The sequence below is a fragment of the Rhinopithecus roxellana genome, chromosome 8 (genome assembly GCF_007565055.1).
Source record: "Rhinopithecus roxellana isolate Shanxi Qingling chromosome 8, ASM756505v1, whole genome shotgun sequence".
Classification (NCBI taxonomy): domain Eukaryota; kingdom Metazoa; phylum Chordata; class Mammalia; order Primates; family Cercopithecidae; genus Rhinopithecus; species Rhinopithecus roxellana.
The window spans coordinates 80,666,197-80,685,391 of record NC_044556.1 but is presented as its reverse complement, the minus strand read 5'-3'; the positions used below and the strand labels follow the sequence as shown (position 1 = coordinate 80,685,391).

General features: G+C 35.1%; 1 pseudogene; it reads left to right on the top strand.

The window, feature by feature from the left end:
- The first annotated feature begins 3,208 nt into the window (after positions 1–3,208).
- On the top strand, positions 3,209–3,309 carry LOC115899313 (annotated as a pseudogene).
- The last annotated feature ends 15,886 nt before the right edge of the window (positions 3,310–19,195 follow it).

Genomic DNA, 19,195 nt, shown 5'->3' with positions numbered 1-19,195 from the left:
TTAGGCGGAAGATATATCAGTGAAAAGGAAAAAACAAACAAACAAAAAACAGACAAAAGCCACTGTCTTTATAGAAGTTACATTCTAATGGGTTACATAATTTTGCAATAAATCAGAATAAGAAACAAAGACTTAAGTAAAAAGCCTTTATAGGGGTGGTAATATATGAATCATCAGAAGCACATTGATAACAAGAAAAAGCCTGTATCACGATATGTTATTGAGTTGGCATTTGCTAGAAAGAATTAATTAATCCCATACATTCTCTTGAAAAACCCTATAAAATTTATTCTAGAAGCATCTGTTAGAGCAAGTTTGTCCAACTCACAGGTGCAGGCCACCTGTGGACCAGGATGGCTTTGAATGTGACCCAATACGAATTCATAAACTTTCTTAAAATATTACGAGATTTGTTTTGCATTTTTCTTTAGTTCATCCACTATCATTAGCGTTAGTGTATTTTATATGTGGCCCAAGACAATTCTTCCAATGTGGCTCTGGGAAGCCAAAAGATTGGACATCCCTGTGTTAGAGGATAAAAGGCAAGGGAGGCATTTATCTATAGGCTTCCATATTCTATTGGTCAAAATTTCACCCCACAAGGATAAACTGTGCTGCACCAGCAGAATGTTTATGTTTATGCCAAGAAGTTTCTTGTAGCATCCTCACTTTGGCAGCCACTACTGTGTTACCCTTGAGTAGGCCAACAGTAAAGAACAGAAAAATAGAAAGCACAACAAAGAGCTCATGTGAGATACTCTTAAAGCACATCCAGAGCTGATTCACAACAACTATGACTAGAGTAAAAAACAAATGAGAACAATCACATAAGATGCCATGCACAAGAAAAAAAACAACCCAATCAAAAAGTGGGCAAAGGATATGAACAGACACTTCTCAAAAGAAGACATTTATGTGGCCAGCAAACATATGAAAATAAGCTCATCATCACTGGTCATTAGAGAAATGCAAATCAAAACCACAATGAAATATCTCACACCAGTTAGAATGGTGATCATTAAAAAGTCGGGAAAAAACAGATGCTGGCCAGCATGTGGAGAAAGAGAAATGCTTTTACACTACTGGTGGGAGTGTAAATTAGTTCAACCATTGTGGAAGACAGTGTGGCAATTCCTCAAGGATCTAGAACCAGAAATAACATTTGACCCAACAATCCCATTACTGGGCATATACCCAAAGGATTATAAATCATCCTACTATCAAGACACATGCACACATATGTTTATTGTAACACTGTTCACAATAGCAAGAGTTGGAACCAACCCAAATGCTCATCAATGATAGACTGGATGAAAAAATGTGGCACTTATACACCATGGAATAGTATGCAGTCATTAAAAGGGATGGGTTCATGTCCTTTGCAGGGACATGGATGAAGCTGGAAACTATCATTCTCAGCAAACTAACACAGGAACAGAAAACAAAACACTGCATGTTCTCACTCATAAGTGGGAGTTGAACAATGAGAGCACATGGACACAGGGAAGACAACATCATACACTGGGGTCTGTCAGAGAGTGGGGGGCTGGGGGAGGGATAGCATTAGGAGAAATACCTAATATAGATGATGGGTCGATGGGTGCAGCAAACCACCATGGCATGTGTATACCTATGTAACAAACCTGCATGTTCTGCACATGTATCCCAGAACTTAAAGTATAATAAAAAATAAATAAAGATGTCATGTACAAGCATTATCTGATGCAGATCACCCCTTGTACTGCACTTTTCCATATGTTTCTTCCCTTAAATCAAATCCAACACTGAGTCACTATGAAGATTATGAATCACGGAAATTAAAACATCCCCATACATTTAATAAAATCAGTTGTCAGAAGTTTCTGACAAAAACATCAACTTAGAAGAGAGTTACAGCTTAGTATTAACCATTAACCAACTTACTCTTTGGTTTACTTTCTTACAGTTTCTTACTGCCTGTAAGTGAAACAGACAAGGTCCCAAGGTACTAATTTCCCTTAATTGTTTCTATAGATAACAACTTTAATGTTGAGAAACCTCAAGTTTCCCATTTGAAATATTTTTTAGATCTCGCATTCCAGTGAAACTACCAATGCCAATTAGTGTGAGGGCCCTCACCGAGGCACTAACTCAGCCGAAGAATGCAGTTTTCACATCCTAATGATCTCTTCCACCTCACCCTGATCAATCAATGACCCCCAACTCTTCAGTCCCTTGCCTACAAAAATCACCTTAAAAACCCTAGATCAGAACCCCCGAGGAGGATGGATTAGAGGGCTCCTCTCATCTCTTTGTTTGGCTGCTCAGTGACTTTTAAACTCTTTATTGCAACCCCTCCTATTCGGTATATTGGTCTGTTACTGTACAGTGGGCAGATGAGACTGGTGGTCCTGTAACAAATTACCTGCAAAGTCTTGTGGCAACAAAGTAAACCACAATCGACACTACAGCCACTAATCTTTAGGTCATATTTAATATTTATTAGATATAACTTTCAACATCCTTCTAACTTTCACTCACCCTCGGTCATCAGCTTGGCTGCTCTGAGTTGTTACAAGACCCAAATTTCCAAACAGTATCAGCTCTTCTTGGCTTTGACATTGTCAGCCTATGGTTGCTGTAATGTGCATTCAAATTTATCACTAGTCCCAAAAGTCTCAAGAGACTCTGAAGAGAGTATCTTGGATTCCAACATATTCCTCCTCCATTATTTAACAACAATCCTAGTTCTTCATTTTAATTGGAGTCAATTATCCCTGATAGTATAGTAATTTCTTTCTTTGACTGACAGTCTACCAGAATGAAAAAAAGCAAAGTGAACAGGTGATAGTGTTAATTTTCCATATAACAAAGAGTGATTCCCCAAGCAGAGGCATTTTTCACATCCTCAGGAACCAGGAAGTTGACTCTAGCAGAGTCAAACATGCTAGAGACAAAAGTGGTACTACGGTAAAGAAAGGTAAACCCAAATACGAAGTAGATGTCAAATGTATAATCCCTGTCCCTTCTAGAGTGGGGTTTGGGCCATAATCACCAAAGATGTCATAACCCTGAATGTTGAAATTTTGAAAGATCAAAATTTCTAAAGTCTAAAATTCTGAAAATTACAACCCCAAAATATCAAAATTTGAAAAATATAATTATAGAAAAAATTATTGTAAAAAATTATTTTAAAAGACATTCATTTACATTTTTACAGGGAGATGTAATCACTTCTCAGCCTTTTGGCTAAGATCAAGTATAGTATCTGTTCTTATCAGTAAAAGGGAATTTCTTTGAAATACATAAAAACACAAGGGAAAACTCCATAGGCCACTTCACACAGTAGAATAGACAATAATCACATACATGCTTGTTAACCTAAAATAATCAAAAACTTCAGAATCTAGTTTAAAGAGAGTTTGTTCAAGCAGAAAGGTTAAGGATGGCCACCTGGGAACACAGATTCCAGTTGCCCTGAATATACACTCCAATTAGCAGCCCTGATAAGTAGGTTTTTGAGGAAAAAAAGAGAGAATGTTTATAGGTTGTTTACCAAGAGTTTACATTTATTAACATAAGCTATTGGTTGGCTATACAGTGTTCTTTGTATTACAAATTCTAAGAACATGATGATAATGGGTGAGGCAGCAATTCAGGAATAAAAATGTTTCTAAACAATTGCCTCTAGGCATGGGTACAGGAATATTATTAACATCCCATACTCATGTCTCTCTGGACCTGATAAATTTTGCATACCTCAAATAGCTCAGACAGCTCCAAGAGATTTTTCTTTTATCCTCTCCCCACTTTTCATCAGGGTTTTTCAAAGAAAGCATTGTAGATGAACTCAAACAATTTTGGCTCCTTTTATGTTCAGGAGCTTAGTCCCACATCACTAGAAAAACTCATTCTCAGATGGTCCTATCCCACATGGGTAATGGGGGAAGAGTGTGTTTCAGTGAGGAATTGTAAAAGCAACAAAAACCAAATTGTGATGGCATCACAGGGTGACAAAAAATGAGATATAAGTAAAGTCACTGATGTATAACTGCTGTCATTTGCCAAATCATCTCTTGTCTTCAGGATACCGTGAGTATAGTTTTTTTTCTAAAGAAGTAAAATAACAAGAGATACATAGTAGAAATATAATGAACATAGAGGTTACAACAAAAAGAATTTGCATTCTAAACAAACAAACAAACAAAAAAACACACTATTCCACTGGGAATCAACTAAAACTATCACACAAAAAATAAAAAATAAAAACCGAGTCATTCTTTAGAGACTTGTAACCAAGAAATAATTCAAGATTTAGTCTAAATTGTAGGAAAATGATAAAAACTCAAAAATGATGGACAAGGTTAGAATCTAACATTTTGCTTCTAAAATATAATTTTTCTCTCTCCAGTTTCCCAAAGAAAGATGTTAGTAGGGCAAATTTATTTGCAAAATAACATTTATTATTATGCTTTGCCTGATTATTTGCATAAAGTGAAACAAGAGTAATGAATGGCCACATAGGCCCTTTTAAGTTGGATTTGCTGCATTTTTTTCTTTTTTAGATGATGTCTCACTCTGTCACCCAGGCTGAAGTGCAGTAGGCACAATCTTGGCTCACTGCAACCTTTGCCTCCTGGGTTCAAGCAATTCTGCCACCTCAGCCCCTTGCGTAGCTGGGACTATAGGCATGCCACTACACCCAGCTAATTTTGTGTGTGTGTGTGTGTGTGTGTGTGTGTGTGTGTGTGTGTGTGTGTGTGAGTATTTTTGGTATGGGCGGGGTTTCACCATGTTGGCCAGGCTGGTCTCAAACTCCTGACCTCAAGTGATCCACCTGCTTCTGCCTCCCAAACTTCTGGGATTACAGTCACAAGCCACCTAGCCTAGCCCCTACTTTGCTAAAAATTTTTACAAGTAATCTCAGATAAGACTTTTAAAGCTTCTTGAGACTAGGAAGCAAAAACAAGAATTCATCATCAGAATATGTCTGTAATAGCTGTAAAAATGGGGTAAATTCCTTTTTTCTTGAGGACCTAAAATATCTTGAAATAGTTGGTCCTCTCAAAAAGTGACATTCTTTACTACAGCAAGGTCAGGAATGTTGCAAGGGAACTTTGCAGAAAAGGCACCAGGGCAGTCTTTACAAGGATCATTTTATTGGCTCTAAAAGTTAACCTCAACTAATTAAAGCAGTCTTGTTATATCTGAAAATATGCCACTTCAGCCAAAGCATTGGTAAAATAACCAGTGTATCTAATTTTGTTCTGTTATAAATGAAAACAGATTTTTAATGAACTTTTGTAAATAACTATATTGCCATAATTAAGAATAGTAACATATAGTTTTCAAATTCTGCATAACTCAGAGAGAAAGGCATATGTTTCCATTTTGCTCACAAAAGTGTAGTTTACTCAATTACTATAAGCTATAAGTAACTCAAAAAGAAAAAGTTTTTTGACCTTGGAAAATAATAAGAATCAACAATGTTCCAAACAAAAAAATTATGAAATCAATTTAGTCCTCTATCAGCTCAGTCTCAAGTAATCAATTCTTGTACTGTTTGATGTTGGGTTTGCAATCTTCATGAACACTTCAGTTTTATATTAGAGTTCTGGAAGTCTTAGGCCAATGGTATGATCTCTAAAGTTATCAGAGACCTATATTCAAGAGTACGTGCCAGAGTCTTTTTTCATGAATTTTCTTAAAGAAGCAAATTTTGAACTGTTTACTATATCTAATTATAAACCACTTTTGAGAAGAATTGAAGTAAAATAATTATCTGTGGATGACAAAAGGCTTAGAACAGCCATGCAAAATTGAGGCCAGGCATGGTGGCTCACGCCTGAAATCCCAGCACTTTTGGAGGCTGAGGTGGGCAAATTGCTTGAGGTCAGGAGCTTGAGACCAGCCTGGCCAACATGGTGAAACCCCATCTCTACTGAAAATTAAAAAAAAAAAAAAAAATAGCTGTGTGTGCTGGTGTGTCCCTGTAGTCCCAGCTACTTGAGAGGCTGAGGCACAAGATTTACTTGAACCTGGGAGGAGGAGTTTGCAGTGAGCTGAGATCATACCACTGTACTTCAGCCTGACTGACAAAGTGAGACTCTGTCTCGTAAAAAAGGAAAAAGACACAATTGATAAATTGATAATGAAGTAATAACCATAATTAGAACTGAAAACATATACTATTATTTATATAAAAAGTAAATTAGTAATTATTACTAATTTTCCTTTATTAGGCTATATCAAATAGAAAGAAAATATCAGATTTATTTAGCCAAAGTGACAATTCAAGGATTTTTAAAAGCCAATACTTCTGCCCTTTGATAAAAGGAGACTCAGTTTCATAAGCAATCAAAAGACCCAATGAAGACAGCATAAGATAAACAAAATTTGTCTCTCTCTTTCTCTTCTTTCTCTCTTTTTTCAGTTTACTTAAAGGTTCAACAAATTTTTTTTTACTATCTCTTATTAATACTACATGAAAATCTTGTTCAAAAGACACAAATTTTACTGTTATAGTAGTGTATTATCAATACTAAAGATAATTTTAATAAGATCTTATAACAAATCCATCTAATCTCAGCTTTGACCACACACAATAAGACTTCCGTAAACTTTTTATAATATCTTATAATTTTATATTAAAGAGCAAATCAGTTGCACCAAAAAAAAAAAAAAAAATACTATCCTTTCAACACAGGCAACCAGTCTCTGGCATTGCATCAGTGTGATTTTGAAGCTAATGCTTAATTTTTAGAAATGTATAAATAATTCTGTTCTAATTTTGGCCCACTTGGTAAAAAAACAAAGTTACTTTTACTAGATTAATCTTCCACAAAATTGATTCAACTTGCTTAATCCTTCAGTTTTGCCTTATGCTTTCTTTCTGTATTGACACTTTACCTGAAAACAAACGTATACTTTACTTTCCCCGTTATCACTTTGACTACACTGTGAAAGGAAAATAAATCTTGGAAATCTTGAGGCCCCAAAATCACAAAACTAAAGAGAAAAGTCAAGGTGGGAACTGCTTAGGGCAAACCTGCCTCCCATTCTATTCAAAGTCATCCCTCTGCTCCCTGAGATCAATGAATATCTGATTGCCTTCTTTGGAAAGGCTCATCAGAAACTCAAAAGATTGCAACAATTTATCTATCACCTACCTGTGATCTGTATGCCTCTGCCCTGCTTAAGTTGTCTCATCTTTACAGATGGAACCAATGCACATCTGACATATATTGATTGATATCTCATGTCTTTCTAAAACATGTAAAACCAAGCTGTGCCCCAACCAACTTGGGCACATGTCATCAGGTGCCGTGTCACAGGTGCATGTCCTCAACCATGGCAAAATCAACTTTCTAAATTCACTGTGACCTGTTTCAGATTTTCAGGTTCACATTTTGGTACCCACAAAGGGATTCTGAGTGGAGATGCCCCTGACCTTTGATAAATCTTCTATTGGTTCTTAGTACCAGCATGAGTTAACTTTATGGTTCAAACCAATAGGACAACTTGCTGAGGTCTGAGAATTCCCTCTCTAGAGAATCCCTGATGTCCCAAAATTTGGTCAAGATCTAGAGTTTATTTTGCTATACAATTCCTGTTTATTTTTTGGAGTTTTACTTGCTTCCAACGAGGAAGGCAAGATTTTCTGTTTCCATGACGATGGGAAGAAGGTAACGACTTTATAGAATTTGAGCTTACTCCCAGCAGGGAAGACAAATTCTAGTTTGTTTGTTTGTTTGTTTGTTCCTGCTTCTAGGATGATAGAAAGCAGTCTTCAGCCTGAGAACCATCCTCAGGTAAGTAGCTAAATTGGGGTTTTGTCTTGGCTGAAGCTTAACAACCAGCTGGTTTTCGTTTGTCCTTACCAATAGAGCACTCACTGATCACATTGTTGGGGTTTTGTGTTGTTGTTGTTTGCTCTGGTCTTTCTCCCATCAGACTTGACAAATTCTACCTGACGTGGTCAAATCCAAGTGAGAATTCCAAACTATAGGTAAAAAAGCCTCTCTAATTTGGCCAAAATCCCTTGCAGCTTCAAAAGAGGAAAAAACAAAGAAAACCCCCAAAATCATGCGCTTGGTTTCTATGTTTGCTTCCTGTCTTAAAAACAAACAAGAAAAAACAAAAAACAAAAAAAAAAACAAATGTTCTCATTTACTTTTTTCTACCTGATCTCTCCTTCCTCCTTCACAATCTGCAGTACCAAAAATCTAGAGAAGACTTCTAATGACTTGAACCCCTTTAAAGAATTCAGAGCAAAGGCACCCTCACCTCTTTTGCAGTGTTCTCTTTGTGGAGCTTCAAAAGTCACAAGCAGATTCTTCTTATGTCTAAAGCTCTGTTTTCCTGTATTGCATGACCTGTCCTCTTCGGCTTCAGAAGTACCAGAGATTACCTTGTACTCTGACAGGATTTGACCTTAGCATGTGTAATGGCAGATGAGAACCACAAAGTAGGGGTGGCTGAGCACAGTTTACAGGAATTGGCCTTGGCTGATTTTTTTTTTTCCTTTCCTAGAAAGCTGTTGTTTAAAGATTCTAATTCTAGTTTGGAGAAGCATTCTAAGGTGCCTTCTCTATTGATTTTCTCCCAAAATTAATCCCAATTTGTCTTGTCGGTGTGCATTTGCATGAGGAAATGGACTGTTGTTCTCATAAAGCTAATAAGAGACTGAGATTTCTCAGCTCCAAAGAGAAAGGGCATTTGCTCCCCTCAGCCAAAATGCACTTCTGAGTGATCAGGGGCCTCATGAAAATGCCCGGGGGGTTGATCCCCTGTGATGTGGAGCAGCCCTGCAGGGGAAATTCCTAACAAAATTTTTTTTTTTTTAAAAAAAGCTCATCCAGGAAATGCACATAAGGGCTGATCACCCAGCATTTTGAGCCCTCTCACAGGTCAAAGAGGGTGGAAATGACCCAGTGGTGACACACAGCAGACTCCTGCCCACAAGCAGCACACATTGATCCATTATATTAAAACCCTAACCTACAACTCATTTCCTACTTATAAGAAAAAAAGTGGGAAACAAATAACCTAAGAATGAGGAAAAAACAAGGAGGATGATCCCCTTGCTAGCACTCCGTAGGTTTTATGGCACCTCCACCTGCAAGAGTTTATGTAAAATTGAAGTAATATGGTCTTTGTGCACATTTACATTAAAAAAGAAAAAAAAAAAAAGAGCCCTAAGCCCTAAGGTCTACATGCAAACTATAGAGTTCCTAAGTTCTCTTTTTCTCTATTTTCCTTTCTGTCTGGTTTAAATCTGCTATTTTTCTATTAACATAAAACCCACCATTTGGATCCAACAAGTGTTTTTTGTTTGCAAGCTGGTGAATTTGTATTTATCTCATGGCGAAAGTTGTGAGGTAAAAGCTATAGGATCTTTGTGTGTGTGTTTATGTGCATGTGTGTATATATATTTTAAATGCCCTTATAATTTCTATAATTTTATATTTAATTTGGCAATTAAATCCATTTTAATTTCCCTCTAGCACACCAGACTTTTTCTCTTCATACTTTATGAGGTAAATTTTCTTATTTGATTTTCATCTGAGTTGTTTCTTTTAATATGCAAAATTAAAGCTATTTAGCTGACAACTGCCTAAGGTTATCAAGTATTGATACAGGTTACCTATTGAAACAGGTTATCCAGAAGTTAAAAGTTGTAGATGGGAAAAAAAGTTTTTTATGAATCTATAAGATGTACTTGTATCAGCATACCTAATACATCTACATGTTTATGTGCTGTGTACACAATGTGGCATTACTTAAAATATATAGATAGGCTCTAATTAATTGGTTTAAGAAAATGAAAGTGCTTAAATAAAATATTTTATCAGAAAGAAAGACTAGTCAAATGCTTTTTCAAGTTCATGTAACTTAAGTAAAATCTTTAATAAATAACCTAGCTTTAAAATTATTGGTAAAGTATAATAATATTAGAAATGTCTTAAGAATTGCCAAAATACATTTTTGTTTACATTTATAAATCAAGCAATTTTATACTTATCTATGCCAAATACTATAAGGTGTCAAAAGTTGGAATAGGGGTTACAAAACTGTAAACCCAGCCCCAAACAGAGTGATCTTTGCTTGTCTAATTTTTAATACATTTTTAATAAATAAGACATTGATATTGGCATAATGAAAATAGCTACATCTTGAATTATTTAGTAAAATTACTATAACTTCTAATCTTGTGGCCTTTTGGTAAAGGAGTGTTATCATCTTTGTTTCAAAGCTAAACTATAAATTAAGTTCCTTCCAAAGTCCAGCAATGAACAAGAACGGCTTGGATGTTAGAAGCAAGATGGGTTTAGTTAGGTCATATCTTCTTCACTGTCTCAGAATTTTGCAATGGCTAGTTTTATAATTTTAAATGATGACTATCACAGTTTCCATAAATAATCTAGGTAAACAATTAAAGTGAAGTAATTCAGTAAATGTAACAAGATAGATAAATACTTGTAGACAAACTTGTCATAATTTAAAATATAAAACTATTAAATTAAATAATATATATTTTATTATTTTGGTATTTTCAAATAAAAATATATTGTTGAAAAGCATTATTTCTAAAAAAAAGTCTTTTTAAAAAGGTGAACAATTTTTGTCTAACTTAAAGCTTATTTAAAGATTACACAGGTATAAAATAAGGTAAAAGGACCCAGAAATAAGACAGATGTAAAGAAAGTTATAAAAATATAGAGGTATTTTTTGGTAAGAAAGTTTAAAGATAAATAATTTCATATGAAAAAATAATCTTGTATGGTAAATTTAGGCCCAGAAAAAAATGAGTGGTTGTTTAAGGAAGAGGAACGTACAGGACAAACCAGAAAGTCCAAGTGTGTCATGAATGGTCTGTATAAGGCACAGTAAGAGGATTTATTTAAAAAAAAACAAAAAACTTATATGATCAAGTTGTCTATAATTAAAGGTAGATTATAGTAGTCTTACTAGAGATTGGGTTTGATGTAAAAACACATACACTAAAGAATTGATTAGAACAATAAAATTTTCTTAAGGGATTGATTTACTCTTAAGAAATTATAAGTGATTTTCTTAACCCAAAGTTCAACTTTTATTGCCTCTCACTCTTTTCGGTTTTCTTTCATCTTTTAAAAGACAAGCAATAGTCATGATCTCCTTGAACTCATTTTCAGCTCATATAACTTTTTTTCCCATCAAGTTCTGTTTGTTTTGGCCTGATGCTAACAATATTTTTTTGAAGAACTAAAGGAAACTTTTTCTTCTTACATAATATTCTGTGTACTGCAGAAGGTCTTTTCTCTTACCTTTTGGTAACTGGCCTAACAGATTTATTTTATTTTATAAAAATAAATTTTAAGCCATTATTATAAAGTTTTGGTTTGCTTAGAAAAAAATCGAGATAAAAATTTAATTAAGATTATTACATCTATGTATCTTTCTGTATGTGCTTTTAAAGTCCTTGTGACATTGAGGTAGAGGGCTTTGATTCCTGGATCTAAAAAGGATACCAAGTCCTGCTAAATCTTAAACAATGACGGCAATTAAAGCCTCATCTTCAGGTCCCATAGAAAATGCCAATCAAAATAAACTGCATTCCTGAGACACAAGTCCAGAAATTAAAGTTTTTCAACTCCTCAAAGCCCAGAGACTGTTGCGGAAGAGGGGGACATGTAAGATTGTAAGAGACAATTTTATAAGATGAAGTAAGTTCAGTTTCTCTATAAATTAACCATTAATATCAAAGGCACACAGATGCAAGACAAGAATATGGACCCCTGTGTCATATTAACAAGGTTTTCTTGAAGGATTAACTGGCTCCTTAATAAGTTTATCAAAGACGTGTGGAAGTTATATCTTATGCTCAAGATTAAAATTTTATAGATTATTTATAAAATTTTGGAAAACAAATTTAATTGGCCTCATGCTGTTATTATTAGGGCTTATTGTTTGAAAACTTAAGTCTTCTCTCTCAAAGAATGATGATTTTTGCCTTTTTTTGAAATTCTTAAGTTAGCACCTTGGATAAATGAATGACTTATTTTACAATGACCTGTGATCCTTTTTTTTGTTATATCAAGTGTTTTAAATCTTTGATATTTGACAAACTTTCCAAAATCAAATTATACATATATCTTTTACCGACCTAATTAATCCTTTAAGATATTAGGTTCTGTAAAGTCAAAAATGACATATGTCTTTTTTGATATAAAAATTAAACAAGAGGCATTTTCTAATGTGAAAGATTAAACATATAAGTGTTTGGTTTTCTTTAACTGTATTTATATAAATATATTATTGATATATGTTCCAAAATTATGACAAATTCATATAATTCTGATATGACTTAAGATACATTATTAGTAATAATTATAAGTGTTATGTTAAATTATTGTGTGCCACAGAGGTAACAAATTTACTTGTGAATTGTGTCTTTGACTATGGCTGCTCTAAAGCTTTTTGTCATTTTTCTATAATTCTCTTGTTTTAGTCCTCTTTAGAAGGTGGTTTTATAATCAGCTGTAAAGCTATAACAGGTGCTCTTGAATCAGACCTCTGATAACTTTGGAAACTGCAACATCAGAACAGAGGAAAAACTTTCAGGACTCATGGAGAGCTGAAATGTCTATGTATATTAAGCAGAACAGGAATTAACTGCATGGACTAAACTAATAGAAGATTGAAGTAATCTTTTTGACTTTTTTCTGAGTCACTGAAACTTTTCTTTTGAGCTATTGACAGCTTTTAACAGTTAAGTATACTCCAATGAAGAAAATTTGGATCATATTTGTTTCTCTCTACCTGATTTATCTAAAATTTGGAAATTATTTGTGAGTAGTCTTAACTTATGGCAATATAGCTATTTGCATAAATGCAATAAGAATCTCTTTTTATTTGTAACATGACACAGTGAAAGAAACTGGTTATTTTACCAAGTCTTTCATGGAAATGTTGGGCTTTCCTTTCAGGTATTAAACTTGACTTATAGAACCAATAAAAGCCCATTGGAAAAACTGGCCTCATACCTTATTTACACAGTCCCTGTACAGGATTTCTAACCTGTGGTAAGTAAAGAATGTCACTTTCAAACAGGCCCAGGGTCCAAAGTTATCTTGCGACCTCAAGAAGAGAATTCACCCAACTGATAGGCATTTGATGATATAAATCCATGGCTGGGCTTGGCTTTACAAAGCTCTATCTGAGATTCTTTCTATGAAACAAAATTTCATCAAAGCCAATTTAAAAAACCTATGTAAAAAATAATTATTTTTGCTTCACTTGAGACAAATAATATGGCCGAGTATAGTAAAGAAAATCAGTCCTACCATGATGTATCTTTAGTAAAAATAGAAAACCAGAGAGATAAAAATGTTTCAAAAACTATAATATATCTGTTGTTAGATTCTATTCTTGCCTAAAGTTTTTCAGTTTTTATTGTGTTTTACCGCTTGGACTGAATTCTAATTTTCTTGGCTACAAGTATTCAAAATAGTGTTTTTCATTTTTTTCCTCCTTTTTTCCCATTTTTTTTTTTCTAATTTAGCATCACTGAAAACTAAGCTGTGCTTTCATAAAGCTCTGCAAAGTGAGAATAGACAACTTAAACTTCAGAGGAAAATAACAGCACCCTTTTTTACATACATAAGCCACTTTTATACGTGCCTACTGATATATGGACTTCAGAGTGATGTGGCCTATATTGATTTTCCAGGATTGCTCTTTTGTTTGTTGGTGTTTTTCTCCCTTCCCCTATTTTCTCTTCATAGGACATGAGACTTCTCAACCTGATAGAAAGGAGCTTTCCTAGTAACTTGGGACCTACCCATCTAGGAATAAACCATCCTAGCCATGACAGATCAGATGAAACCTGAGATCAGAGACTCATTTTCTTCTATAATGTTTTCTCCAATAGATTTTAAAAAGGAAAAGTAGGGAAATGTGAAAGAAAAATAAATGCTGGAAATCTTGGGGCCCAAAATCACTAAGCTAAAGGGAAAAGTCAAGCTGGAAATTGCTTAGGGCAAACCTGCCTCCCATTCTATTCAAAGTCATCCCTCTCTTCACTGAGATACATTCATATCTGATTGCCTCCTTTGGAAAGGCTAATCAGAAACTCAAAAGATTGCTACCGTTTGTCTCTCATCTACTGGTGACCTGGAAGCCCCCTCCCTGCTTGAGTTATCCCACTTTTCTAGAAGGAATCAATGTACACATTACAGATATTGATTGATGTCTCATATCTTTCTAAAATGTATAAAACCAAGCTGTACCCCAACCACCCTGGGCACATGGCATCAGGACCTCCTGAGGCTTTGTCATGGGTGCACATCCTCAACCTCAGTAAAATAACCTTTCTAAAGTAACTGAGACGTCTCTCAGATACGTGCGGTTCACAACACAAAATTCTCTCTCAAGCACAAGAGAAAAAACACTATGTGTTCAAGTTTCTTTATCAAAAATCCATGTTACTTTTTTGTACACTTTCTGCATATTTTTTTCTTATTTCTAGGAGTTTTAATTACATATATTAATTAGAATTTTTAATATACGTAATTTAAACTCTCAATAATTTAGTTGTTTGTGAAAACCTAGAAATTAAGCAATTTGAACTGTCACATCAATATTTTATAAATATACATTTCATAATTTTTAGAAACATGTACTCTCTCATAAAATAAAACAAAAATGTTTACTAACAGATTCAAATATATTTAGCTTCTCTATACTATAGGGGTGAAAGGGCAAATGTCCCCTTCACTCTCTTAAGTTTCACTGGAAGTCAACAGAAAAAAGGAAAATTAATACAATAAAAGGAAGACAAATTTATTGTGCATGGGGGGTGAATACCTCAATTCCCCAATGCTGCACAGGAGCTTATATACCCTTTTTCATACAGAAGGGAGGATATGGAGAATGTAGATAATTTTCTGAGAGGCGGTAAATGGTTATTAGGGAGAACGAACAGTCCAGGAAGAAAAAAAAATAACTTTTGATTCTCTTTGAATTTTTTTTTTTTAATTTTATATTTCAGAGGCAGGGTCTCACTCTCTCACCCAGGCTGGAGTACAATAGCACAATCATAGCTCATCGCAGCCTCGAACTCCTGGGCTCAAGCAATCTATCACCCCTCAACTTCCTGAGTAGATGGAACTATAGGCACACAACACCATGCATGACTAATTTTTAATTATTTTGTTAGAGATCTAGTCTTGTTTTGTTGTCCTTGCTTGTTATGAACTTCAGGGCCTCAACCCATCCTCCCAAAGTGCTGAGATAGCTATTTTGAGCCACCATGCCCTGTCCATCATTAAGATTTAAATGAGTACAGGAGACAGGCATTATATTATGTAAAAGTACATCCAGCGGTGCTTGTATTCCTCAGTATTCTTTTCCTAAACAGATCATGACATTTCAGGGAGAGGAAATTGTGTAACTTTTACAAAGAAGCTTTCCTGGTTAAATTAGAAAATTCTATAAAGAATTTTCCCCTGTACTAGGGGCAGAGATGAATAAGACAAGGTAAAGGGGATCTTGAGTTTGAGGCTTATTTCTGAGGTCTTTTAATTTTCAAAAGCACTCTGCATTCTTAAGCACCATATTTTGGGAAATAATTTTCTGTACCCCAACAATACCACATAAAAAAAGATGTATATAAACTTTAATGTATGCTTAATGTTTTATATTATAAAGTTATGTATTACAGTTATTATAGTTTGTTTTAATATTTTTACTTATTTATGAATGACCTTGACATTCAATGAGTATCTATTATGTAATTTCACTTTAAGGTTTCAAATTACCAAAAAGATTTCTGAAACTATGAAGAGTTTGTTTATATGTATTTGCACCTGATTTACTTATTTTTAACAACCATATAAACTATTCATTACAATCTTATGAGACATTGAATAAAGCTAGGCATTATCTTTAATTATTTCTGGGCTATTTTTACAGCATATAAATGTTAGAAAGGAGCCACCTAAAGAAGAACCCTAAAGTTAAATACATGAGTATTTTGCTACTCTGAGGACACAGCTATTTTCATTAAACTGACAATATTCACTAGTGTTATTTACCAAAGATTTATCTAAGTCACTAGCTCAAAGGCATTTAAGTTACTTTCTACTTTTCTGATAAAGTATTTAAGTGCTTTCTTTTAATGTAAGCCAATTAATTAAAACTCTTTGATATATTCTGGCAACGAAATATCACATATACATTACATATGTAAACATACAGATGCAGAGACAGCAGGAGATTTTTGTGGATTTATAAGGTTCTTCATTTGCTAGTCTTCAAATAGTTACTCTTTCTCTCTTTACCAAATTCTAAACAATTGTTAGCCGGCCAGATGCAGTGTCTCATGCCTGTAATCCAAGCAAGTTAGGTGACTGAGGTGGGAGGATCGCTTATGCCCAGGAGTTTGAGACCAGCCGCAGCAATGTATCATGACCTAGTCTCTACAAAAAATAAACATAATTTTAAGAAAATTGTTAGCTAGGCAACTCTAAATTTGCACTTCTAAAGGGATGACTCTGAGGATAAAATTTACATCTCAAAGGCATAGAATATGGATCTAAATTTCATTATTTACTGAGACAAAAAAAAAAAAGGGGGCAAGTGAAGCTCAGTCAACACAAGGTTGTCAGCTGGGCATGGTGGCTCACTCTTGTAACGTGAGCTACGCTGGAAGCTTTCTTGAGGCCAGGAGTTTGATACCAACCTAAACAACATAGTAAGACCCTGTCTGTTAAAAAATCTTTTTAAATTAGCTAGCTGTGGTGGCACACACCTGTGTTTCAGTTGCTTGGGAGGCTTAGGTGGGAGAATCCCTTGAGCCCAAGACAAGGCTGCAGTGACTTATGTCTGCAATACTGCATTCCAACCTAAGGGACAGTGACATTCTATCTCTAAAAAAACAAAAATGCCGTGATTTTCAGGAAGAGAAGATAAGGTTTTTAATGTAAACTTTAAGCTAATGTCTTCTCTATTGTGAAAGCTTCCAGATGCTTTGTTGTAGGAAGATACCCTTAAAAATGGAGATTTTCTTTATAGAGGTGAATTTCTTTTACAAAATAGCCTGGTGAATGCCAGAAAGCCATATTATTGGAGACCAATCTAGCTTAATAGGTGGTCTTTTCCACTTAGCTTGTTTATTGATTAGATTACTGACTTCAGGGTAGAGTCATTTAATGAATAAGGCAAAGAAAATTTTTGCAGTTTCCAGAACAGTGTTTAAATGTAAGAAAACCAGGCACAACTGAAAGACAGTACAACTAGATCTTTAAAAATCAAGGATCTCACTTTTACAATGAATCCCAGGTCCTCCCAAATAGGGAAACACGATGAGACTGGGTCACACAAGCTTTCACAGTATACCTCACTACAGAGATATTTCTCCAAGGCTGGTGGGCAGCGCATGCGAATCAGCCTACTCTGTAATTAACCTGTTGCCAAGGGGAGTCGTATCCCTTGGTGGTAAACAATCTCATGGCCTTCAAATATTCAAACCTGCCTTTATATCTAAATGTGCAAAGAAATGAGTAGCCCCTTGAAGTAACAGCTATTCATTGAAACCTCTCTCAGCCAACTCTAAAACTGCAGCTGTAACTGCTCCATAGGTTCACCTTGCCCGCTTCCTATACAGAGGTAATTTATTAAGACAGGGGAGCTGCAGTGGAGAAAGAGTAATTCACACAGAGCTGGCTGTGTGGGAGATTGGAGTTTTATTATTACTGAAATCGGTCAACTCGAGGATCAGACTTTTTAGGGATAATTTGGTGGGTAGGGGGCCAATGTATCAGGAGTGCTGACTCGTTGGCTCATGATAAAATCATAGGGAGTTGAAGCTCTCCTCTTACGCTGAGTCAGTTCTAGGGTGGGGCCCACAGAACCAGTTGGCAGGTCCAGGTTGGGTTATCCAGTTTTCAGAAATGCAAAAACTTGAAAAGACATCTCAAAAGGCCAATCTTGGGTCCACAATAGTGATGTTATCTTCAAAAGTAATTGGGAAAGTTGCAGTTCTTATAATCTCCAGAAAAATGGAGTAAGATTTAGAATTCCAGCCCCTCTCATCCTAACTTTGTGGCTGGTGGCCTTTCATTCATTTTAGGAGAACAGTTTTGCTTTGGGGAAGGGCCATTATTTAAACTGTAAGCTAAATTCCATCCCAAGGCTAGTTCAGCCTATGCCCAGGAATGGGCAAGGACAATTTAGGGGTTAGAAGCAAGATAGACTTGGGAAGGTCTGATATCTTTAACTGTCATAATTTCCTCAGTTATAATTTTGCAAAGGCGGTTTCACAGCCTTTGCCAGTTACACACCAGTCATTGAACACATATAGGTGGTCTTCTCTCAGCACAGAGTAATCCCTGGCACTCAAAAAGCCAAAGAGATCAAGTAACATAATTCAAAAGGGAGCAGAGTATTAGGCCTGAGAAGAATGTGTCCATGACTCTTTAGATTCCGCAGGAAAACAGAATACCTCAAAAAGAGAGTGAGTGGTACATTTTTGTGTGTTAACTGGTCTGAGTCATTAGAAATCTCTAAATTTCTTCATGTGTTACTGTAGACAGAAAAGAGGAAGAAGAAGCTTGAATATCAGCTTTTAATTAAGCTGACCTTTGACCATGGAGTTCTTAAAAAAAAATCATTTCACATATTTTATTGTCAGATTTTTGCTGGACAAAACAGCTTATATTCCTGGTTTTCCATCTTTTTTTTTTTTTTTTTTTAACAAAACGTACCTTTTGAAGTGACTCACCAAAATCAATAAGCCTTAGCCAAGGTTATGAATTAACCAGGGATGCATGAGGCATCTCCAAAGTGGTGTAACACAGTCCTCACAAGATGTAGAACCATCACAAAAGCAAGACAAAAAAAGTTTTGCTAGTTGTAAATGGAGTACAACTCACGTTTTTATCTGGTGATGTTTTTAGGATCTCAGCTTCCTAGCTGAGTACCTATACATGAAACCCAAAAGCCCTGTATGCCCCATAGGTGGAAAAAAATTAGGAAATCAAAAGCTGTTTATTGTAAGGGAAAGGGATCAATAACAAATATTTACTCCAAGTGGTTGAGTAAATAATTTAAAACAAATAAGACTGAATTTCCAAGCATGAATTGAACCTGGGTGTAGCCATGAAAGCACAGAATCTTAGCAACTAGACCACAGTGTGGAGGACTTTTTTGTAAATTCTGCAGGGGATCAAAA